The sequence below is a fragment of the Lytechinus pictus genome, chromosome 12 (genome assembly GCF_037042905.1).
Source record: "Lytechinus pictus isolate F3 Inbred chromosome 12, Lp3.0, whole genome shotgun sequence".
NCBI lineage: Eukaryota > Metazoa > Echinodermata > Echinoidea > Temnopleuroida > Toxopneustidae > Lytechinus > Lytechinus pictus.
In genome coordinates, this window is record NC_087256.1 from 30,495,433 (window position 1) to 30,506,275 (window position 10,843).

Below are 10,843 nucleotides of genomic sequence, written 5' to 3' on the forward strand. Positions count from 1 at the left end.
GGAGAAAATTATAATATTTCATATTTCACATAATGAAATACAAATGAAATAGTGAGTGGATGACGTCATCAGTCTCCTTACTTGCCTACCGACCAGGATGTGCGTATAACTGTTTTGTGAAATTCAGTGAAACTTTAAAATGTCATAACTTTCTTATTGTATATCCGATTTTGATGAAATTTTCAGTGTTATGCTTGTTACATGTTTCTCTTTTTATATAAATCTACTTTTTGTTGGGGTGGACTTGTCCTTTTAACTATTTTGGAAATCCCCTGAATAACTGATGTATCGATTGTTTTACAAACAGGATATACTCATCTGTCTCACCGGACTAATAAAAAAACTTGTTTACTTTTTTCCTCAAGTTTGTCCGTGCGTTGTAAACAAGTGAAATTTCATTTTGATTTTGAAACACGCAGTAACCCACTTGTTTTTTTTAGGGGGTTCCATTTTTTTATCTTTAGTTCTGTTCATTTCTTATGTTGTTCATAGGATTATTTTGGACAAAATTGATTAGACAACATTGGAACGTGAATTCTGAAGAATAAGTGGATGCGGGCAAAATGAACATTCTAAGTTTGTTGGCATATAAACAAGTGCTGTTATAAACAAAACATCTCTAACCATGCGTTAAATCACCGAATTCGTATTGGAACATTTCTGGACAGAACTGACTCCCCATTGTTCTTAATAATCACACAAAAAATCCAAATATCTGTAGCTTCTGGGGTTTTCGGTCTTTAAACAATGGCGTTTCAGTAATCAATGCTGACTGGTAAAACAATGCCAAATAACAAAGATTCACTGACTGAAATTTTAGAGGGAAACCGTAATTTTGGCCCTAAAGTGGTCAGATAATTGTCAATTTGAGAAGTAAATTTTTAATATTTTGTTTCTCTTGTACGTTGCTCGACTTACTCCAAAAGTACCCAATAGCATGCCATCGTAGAATTGAGATTGAAGTACTCACATTTATTGATACACAACAGATCTTTACGTTATACCCTGATTGTAAATCTGTTTGTCAAAGCGGAGGAACTCAAATGGTGACGCTTCTACCCGAATATTCCTAGTTGGCATGTTCGTTTTCTAGGATATTATGAGAAATTGGGGATCGGGGCGGTGGTGGCAGTTCCATCCCCTCTGTCACCCTCCTCATCCCTCTAATCCCTAGTTCCCATCCTCTTTCATATACTATATAGAGGAACATATGGAGATAATTAACACATTATAATTTTTATCTAATTGCATAATGCAGAAATTCGTCATGATGTAGGACTTCATTCTTCAAAATACAAATTTTCTTTCTGCGGCGTTGCAGTATCTCAGAAAACTTGCAAGAGAGCAAAGCGAACGATCCAATTGTACGTTTCTTTCAATATGCTGTCATAGATTTGGCATGCAAATCATTTAAATTGACTAAAAATTAAGGGTAATCTGATGAAGATTATGATACTAAAAAACAAAATGCAGGTGAAAATGTGTGTATGTGTAAATATAGAAAAAAGAAAATTGAGAGGAACTGAGATCAATGGATGTTCGAGAAGTTTTGAAAATAATTGAAACACGATTCATTATTTTGCGTTGAGTTGTGACTGTAATTGAATTTTGACAACTTTTATATCCTTCACTTAAAGTTGAGATGAGAAAAAAAAATGTGGAAATTACTGTGTTTCTTCTTTTGTTATGCAGATAACACAGAGTTTATTCAAACAGGGAATCATTAAAGTACATTTGCGTATACTTATCTTTTTGTGGATTTGATTAATATTGTTTTAAGTAAGGGCCTTAAAATGGTTTACTTCCTGTAGGTACATTCAGATTGCACGTTATATAGTAAGGGTTATGGTTTGCTTACAAACGATCTATTTTGAAATATATATATATACAGTATATATATATTTTCTGATACAAGTTTTTAAATCCATCAAAACTAGGGTTATTTGCAGTCGATATGGTTTTTCACTCATAAACAAATCAATCTAAAGGCCTTATAAAAATGCAAAATTCTTTTACAACACAGCTTACAAAAATGAATTTTAAGCCCCTTTCCGCCCCCAAAAGGGTAACATCCAGTAATTTACCGAGAAAAACATTCTCGTTTGCTAATTTACATTCTCCCCATTCGAGTTTTCATGTTTTGCTTCATATGGGCAAGGAAAGGATAGTCTGGAATAGAATGATACTTCCGAGAGTCAGTTATAACTTGTTTATTTTCGGTGTTCCAGATTCAGTGATAGCAGCAACAATACCATCTCCTCATGTTTCCTGGTATCGTCTGCGCATGCTCAACATATCTCTCAAGTTGAAGGTCGAGGGAAAGGACATTTGAACTCTGTCTGAATACCATAATTTAACATCTCGCCACCGATCGTATAGTCTTCTTTCCGGGAAAAAAACTCGACAGTATAAATCACCTATTTCAAGAGAGTCGGATCTGGAGTAGGTGAATGTGAGGCAAAATCATGACAAACGGACGACCCATTGTCATTGATGGGGGCCGTGGGGAGGGGAAGGGGGTAGCCCCGTATTTGTCATAGCAGGGACGTGTTACGGTCAGTGCAGCACTTCACAGAATCTGTATTTTTTTTGTACAAATTTTTTTGGGGTCAAATTAATAATCTATTTCACTGAATAATATATCATTTTGACAATTTTTTTTAAATATTTTGATTAAAAATAATAAGTTAAGCGCTCCTCTGATTAAAATTATTGTCTTATTGTAAATTTGAGCGTCGTGGTGTAGCGGCTCGGACTCACGTCTGGTAATCAGAGGATCGTGTGTTCGAATCACACCGCGGTCTGGTGTCCTTTGGCAAGGCGTCACTCTCCAAGCTTCACCCAGGTATTTAATGGGTACCAGGTAGGATGCTAAAGCCTATGTAGTATACCTAGCAATTGAGTCTTGGAACTCTGGCTGGAATGCTCCCCAGGGAGTGGGGAAAGTGCATATATACATTGTGTGTGGGCACCCGATTACCGGGGTAATTAAGCGTTATATACATGTTTATTATAATTATTTCATTTATTATTTCTACTTGTATTTTTGGGATGTGTGGGAGAGAGACTGTAATTTGACATCAGATGAGAAAGGAGAGGGGCGTTTAACCTGATGTTCATCCTGCAGTTCATTCATCCCACAACCTCTCTCTCTTTTGAAACTGAGACTGGAAATTCGAAAGGAAAAAATCATTCTGGTGTAAAACATGCCGCTTTGCGTATTTACAAAGACGAGATGGAACAAAAAACCAAGAAAATATTCACTTATTGTTTATTTTCCCAGACGAGGCCTCCATTTCTTTTCATTCCCTGAATTCATCATCTCACCACATATAATTATTACGTCGTACCCCCATCCCTTCATTTTGTTCTCACTCTTTCTACTCCAGTCAAAACACACCTGCCACCAATGTGCGTGTCAGATATGCCGCAGTCTCACCGGCATACAGACTCCAGACCGACCAAAAGCTATAACGTTATTTCCAATGGCATACCATTAGTCGCTTGGAGATGGGTCCATTTGTGTGTGACTGAGCATCAGACTAGCTAAACTTCTATCAGCCAGAGGAAGCGTGGGACGTCGGCATGGCAACGTACAAAGGAAGCCCGGATGCGTGTAGACTGTACGTGTTCGGAGAGAAATCCTCCACCACCCCTGTTGGTGCACTATCCATGACCAACTCCCATGGATCTATTGATTATAATCAAAAGAATCGGGGTCGCAAGGGGTCCAAATCACCGATTTGGTATAATGGATGCATCCACGACGGAATTCTATGCCTGAATGGGTAGACAACACAGCGCGAAATAATAGCACCATTCGGATCAATGTGATTAGATGTGAGGTTGACACAAAGACCTGCTGCTGATTCAACTATTGTGTCTCAAAAGCAACGATCGCCCGTAAGTGAGCAATCGAGTGGTGGGCCACAAAAGAGCTTGTTGGCCCAGATGAGCAGTGGATCCTCTTTCATTAAGGAGTTAAAAAGTTCATTTTTTTCGCCCAAATCTCGGCAGTCAACAACCCCAAGATTCAAAGGTATATCTCTACTCTAGCGATCGATTTGCTCAAATAGAGGATAGTGTTTTGTCAGAGTAGAATCTTCATTGAGCCTGGTGTAAAAACCTAACAGGACACTTCCATCTAATCTGGAAAAGAAAACTTTGACAAGTTTTCATCGATCTCTTTTTCTGGGTCGTCCCAACGGGTGAAGGTCGCTGTGGCATTGCATGGCCAGCGTCATAGGGAAGCTTTGTTTCTGCTTTCTTCGATCGATATGGATTTTCGACAAACTCGCTTCGCCTGGATAATCTGAAAGGTCGTTATCAGATCAAGGGGTAACTTTCCAAGAGACGGTCATTCATCCAGTTAACTTCTAAAGTTATACTTTTTGGAGGGATGAAAATACGAACCAAACTGGATGTGCGCAGAAGAAAATGACTTTTATGAATGTTGTTGGAATTGTATTCAACAGAAATGTATGAGTGATGATATTGTTTTTGCCCTTTTATTCGAGCATCTCTTTATCAAGAAGTTTCAACGGCGGTATGAACTGTAAACATATTTTCTACACGATGTCGTCAATGGACGCATTAACTTCTGGAACAGCTCTAAGTCAAAACTCAAGGAATCATGGAATACTATATTTGTGATTACAACATTAGGGAAGCATGGACTATGACTGGAAGTAAACTATGCAAGTGATATGTTGACGACAATAATCTGATAATGTCTGAATCAGTTTTCAAAATGTCACCGAGGAACAGACCGGGAAGTGATTCGACTTCGGATGGCGAACTTGGCCGCTTTAGAAAGGACTCGTCAACAGCGAGCCAACACTCAAATGATGACTTACACGATCTACCACCAATCATCGGGGCTCCGAACAGCACGGTAGCAAACCGATATGCCGTAGAAAACCAGGCAAACTGCACGCAAGCCCAGGGCCAGAAGGAAAACCACCATCCTGGCGGGATTTTGCCTCTGAATATACGTGCGAACAGTTTATACGAATCTCACCAGAGTAGTCCTTCGCTGAGAAGGCGATTAAAAGTCCTAGTCAGACAAAAATCGGAACCGGATATGCTTGTCGGGAGGGATCTTGGGTTAAACAGCCCGAGGATGAGGAAGATGATCGCCCCAAGTCCTCCACCCGGGGAATCGCCGCGGTCCCAAAGCGGATCCGACTGTAACTCACCACGAATAATCCGCAAACCCAGATCCTTTCACGGATACAGCACTTCTCCGCGAACTGCCAAATCGGCGGAAAACTCGCCGATGCTCGTCCGACGTGCCATCTCGACGGGTCCACAATCTCCCATCTCCAGCCAACCTCCAGGGGGTGAGGCCGTTGATGGAGTCCGACAAGCTCGGTCCTACTCCACTGGGTCCAGATCGGAAGTACCACTCACTGTTAAGACCTCTGGTCCTGGATCACCCTTTACCAAGAGACGGGAGGTGAACCTTAGGAAGTCAGCATCGGCCAGCCGACTTGATGCCGATTTTTTACCAGCAGTCAACGGTTCTACGGACGGGTGTGTCGCACAGGCAATGTCTTCACAAGGTTAGTATGAAGTAACGTTTAATTTAAGACCAGGGACACGTCTCTTTAGGAACTTATGGTAACTTTGGCATCTTTTTTTAAAGAAACTGACCTCGAAACCCTACATTTTGGTTTGCTTCATGACGATGAAACTATTTACTTAAACATTATCCCCAGACGTTATTCTGGATGATTTTTAAACCTGCCATTGTAGAAAAGTGGTCGAGATATGCAGATGGGTTAACTTTCATCTCAGTCTTTAATCTTATCTTGATTTCGTAATGTTCATGCCTTCGTGGCATTTTTTTTTCATTCTAAATGGGAGGAAATATGAAATGAAAAGGATTTGATTAACAAAATATTTATCGGAGAAATAAACATTTGATATTCGAAACCTTCCAACTATATGGTACGGATAATCCTACCCTGGAATCGTATCTGCAATTCACTTGTCATCACTATTTCACACTTAAAAATTTCTCTGGAGGCGTCGCGAATGATTGGTCTAACAGCATGAACAGTATGGGCCTATAACGAGTATATAAATAGTGAAATTCATTTACAACAAGAAAAAGTCATCAACGTCACTGATGCAACTGAGAATGAATTTTACAAATGTGTGAATATTTCATCAAAATGACAGATGAGAACGCATCGATAATGTGGTACAGCAGTTATCGGGAGGAGGGGGGTGCGATTTTATCTTGTTAAGAAATTATGGCTAACAAAATGAGGCGATCTGCTTCCCCATGAGATCTGCGACCGAGTTCATTATAAATTCAACTATCAATTCAATCGACGTCTTTGTCATCGTCATCAACATCATCATCACCAACGTTATCGTCATCATCATCATCATTATCATCATTATCATCATCATCATTATTATTATCACATTCATCATCATCATCATCATCGTCATCATCTTCATCATCACCATCACCTTCATCATATTCATCATTATCACCATCACCATCATCGTCATTATCATCATATTCATATTCATCATCATCATCATATTCATCATCATCATATTCATCATCATCATATTCATCATCATCATCATATTCATCATTATCACCATCATTATCATCTCAGCTGGACTTTCCCGACTCTCGCTCCGATTTTTGGGGTTAAGGGGCACAGCTGTCTTCTGGTGGTAGGGTGTAGAACCTGTACTGATGACTTTCAGACACTTCGTTTTAATTTACTTTGATGCATACTTTAACTCTTTTCTTATGTGTTCTTACATCTTGTTGATTTTATTTTCAAATCTTCATAATGTTTTTATGATGGTTTTGTGTTTTTTTACAGTAAAAAAGTACATGTTTTTATGTAGGCTACATATACAATGTAAAACATGCCCAATACAGCCCTTTGGTTGCCATGCACTATTGTTAAAAAAACAATAAAACCCAAAGTAAATATAATTGAATTATCATCATCCTTTTCGATAACATTTAAAAACACCAAAGCAAAGAACAGGAGATAGTTTTCACCTTGGCAAAACGTCCTGCATCGAATATAAACAATGAACACGTCATAAATATCATAGATTATAATAATACACGAATTAAACCCAAAAAAGACAACAAAACCAAAGAAAATTTGCATTTATTCAGATTTCATATGTAATGAATGTTCAACTGCGGAAAAATCTCTGACCTATATGTACACCACAGAATGCTTAATTTTTGCCACTCATAGTTGCCCTGTTATAGGTCATGGGCAATTTTACCAATCAAATCTCCTCTGCACCTCAAACTAACAATCAAACTCCCTCTTAGCGACCGAAGCCATATGTTTTCCTTCGATTATTAAAAATAAAAATATTTTTTAGTGTAGATATTCGGCCATCATGGTAACGATTGATTGACCTCGAAAAGCCGAGATCGTAATGTTTCTCCGGTATTCATCGAGCTCGGAATAGCACCTGCATTCTCCGTTTACCTTAAATGGAAACAATCCCACTCTTCCGTTCTTATGCAGTTCAAACAACACCTCAGAAAGTCAAGGGTTGTGGCTCCCAAGCCTGGTTGAGAAAAGGCCTAAATTCATTTTATGTGTAGATTAACCTTTCGAATTATACGATGAGAAATCAGCAGGTGATTCTCTAAACACATAAATACTCTAAGGAAAAAATTATAGTGTCACCTTAATTTGATAAGTATAGGGTCTGTATGATATCTTTCATTTGTAGATCCTGACAGTAAGAAGTGAATGATAATGGTTCACTATGAAAATTATTGTATTTGACACCGGATTGAGACAGATCATATTGACCAATTTATCTGCGAGATATATCAAATTTAAGTTAGGATGGAATATTAATCTTTGTCGATGGTGTCCAAATTGAAAGAAAAAAATGATAGGGTGTTGGATAAGGAAAAACCATGCGATATGAAAACAAAAATAATCTAGTGCATCCAAAACATGTTCAAGAAATCTGACACTCAAGCTTAAAATTATACTAGTTAAACCTTATGCTTAATGACTAGATTTAACAAAATAAAAAGACTTTTAGTAAAAATAGAAATATAAATTAAAACTCGATTGGTCAACCCCATTAGATAATTTATGTTCTGGCCTAATTCGTGGTTATTATGTTCGAAGTAACGAACGAGAGGGGGTTTTGACACGAAGAGCTCATGATTGTAGGAACATGATTGTATCAAAATGAAATAGGACAATAAATTTAGTAAATATTGGCAACATACAGTGATTGTTACAGATCTAAACGGAAAGATTTCAGCGTTTCCGAGATTGAATAAACCTCCAGGCGTTAATTTCCATTAGGAGGAAATCGATTTATTGTTTTGCCTCATTTTGTAGCATTTTGGAGTAAGAAACAATGCAAGAATGACGTCAATACGAGACTAAAAAAATGGCTTTTCAGAGAGCAAAGATCTGTATCACGCACCAATTCATTAGAAATGCCCAAGGGATGAGGAATTACCTAATGCTACGGTAACATCAACGAAACAGAATCCAGACAGATAAAATCCATCTTGTTATATACTCAATAACAGTTTAGAATAGGCTTTCTTGGTGTGACTTTGCCAAAAGATTCATTGAGAATATAATGATGGGACCTATATAATTCCCCAGACACTTATTTGTTAACCCCCAGGAAAAGTACCCTTTTTCGAAGAAAACTGGGACAATAATGTATTTGCTTCACCAATCTGCCCCGCAGCACTGGTCAACAAGTGAGAATGGATCGGGAAGAAGTCAGTATTGTACATCCAAATTAAAATAACGAATGGCAATTCTTTAACATGATAATGCAAAATTTAACAAATGGACGATAACGAAAAAGGGGCGGACGGATGGACGACCTGAAAATATAATGCCTGCTGTGACATGTATACTCCATTCAATTCAGTTACATTAATCTATTTCAGATATTTTTTATTAAAATATATAAAACAAATGTGAAAAAATAGGTGATGCCTTAAGAAGGTGAGGCTTGTCGAGATGGGAGTAGGAATAATACAAGATAATAATGATTTGTCGGTCCATGATAGATTTATTTCACAATCAGTGACCAGTAACTGTATTTGAATCCCGAAGAGTTGTTTTATAGCGAGTCAGATTCAAATTCTTCAGCTTTATAAGGTATCCGTGTTAAGATGGGTTAAGCCAGATTTAAAGAATCCGTTAATAAGGCCCTTGTAAATAAACAATGAACTCTGGTTAAATAAAGAAACTAGTGTCATTCAAGGTAGAACTAAATCAAAATTACACCAAAACATATAGATTTATCTCAGTATGAATATGAATTCAAATGGTAGGTATATGACGTGTATCAGAAAGCAAGACATCGAGATAAATAGAGCAATATATAAGTTTGTATAAGACGAATTACTGGTTATTCAGCACTCCAAATGACCCAAGCCTTGGAAAAATAACGAGTAAACAAACCGCTTAGGAAAAATGATAATGGGTCAATTTGGTTCAGTTGGTAAATAAGAAAAATATTTAGATTATTATGTTAGTCTCTCCGTTTCGCCATTAATTAGATAAGAGTCGCAATATTAGTAAGGCAATCAAAGAAAATCTCCGGGAGAATGACCAGTCACTATTCAACTTGTTTTTTTTAAAGAGATTTTGTGTCTCGCCTAGCTGCTCAGGTCGTTTCGCTTGAAGAATATACGGGGATGGTGGAAAAAAGTTTGGACCGAAAAGTATTTAGATCATGCGAGAAGAATTTTGAAACTTATTTAATTGAGCGTATTGACTGTGATTCCTACAACGAATAACCTAAAATTATATATTTTTTTCCAGAAAAAGTGGTGATGTTTATCAGCGACAAACATAATTTATCAAGACCTACCCTTTTAAGGTAATACGGACCGGCTGAAATGAGTGAAAGCGAAATTAGTTCATAATTTTCGTTTCATAAAGTGGATATAAACAGATCCACCTGTGAATAAGGCGCTGTGGCAGCTGTTTATTATCCACAAATAAAAAACAGGAAGTGTTACCGATTTCTTTATGATTAATGTCTCCATTTGTAGTTTCTTACACAATTATTTTATTCTTTAATGCAGTTTTTGCATTCCTCAAAAATCGGGTTTAGTAAAATAATTATTATGCTAAAAACACAACAAAACATATATTGAATTTTCTTAAACACTTGTTGAAAATTAAGTTTTTCATATAAAAAGTAATATATAGTCTAAGAGAAAATAGATTGTTTTTTTTTCTATGTTTCACTGAATAGACTAATTAGGTTACATCAGAGCCAATCACGATCAATTACGGTGCTTCTGAAGAAAAATGCATGAGGTTCGAAGAACGCTGTTGAGTCTTTCTCATATCGATTTATGATAAAACCTTTCGGGTAATTGTAATCAAATTGTAGTGCAATGACCTTAAATTGCCCGAGGCGATCGTTATTTTGTTTCGTTATTCTGTAAGCACATAAAATACTAAACGTAAAGTTGTTTAAAATCATAGCTTCTTAGATCAGAAAGAAATGTACATATGTGTTTGTATTACTTGAGTATTTTGTTAGGGTCAATAACTCGAAACGTACTTCATGTTAATCTACCGGTATATATGGAAACTCTATACTCTATACTCTTTTACTAGTCAAAGTTGTGTTAACATGTTTAGTTTGATTTGATAATAATGACGATAATAACAATATTACCACTACTACTACTGCTACTACTACTACTACTACTACTACTACTACTACTACTACTACTACTACTACTACTACTACTACTACTACTAGTACTACTACTACTACTACTGATACTACTACTACTACTACTACTACTACTACTACT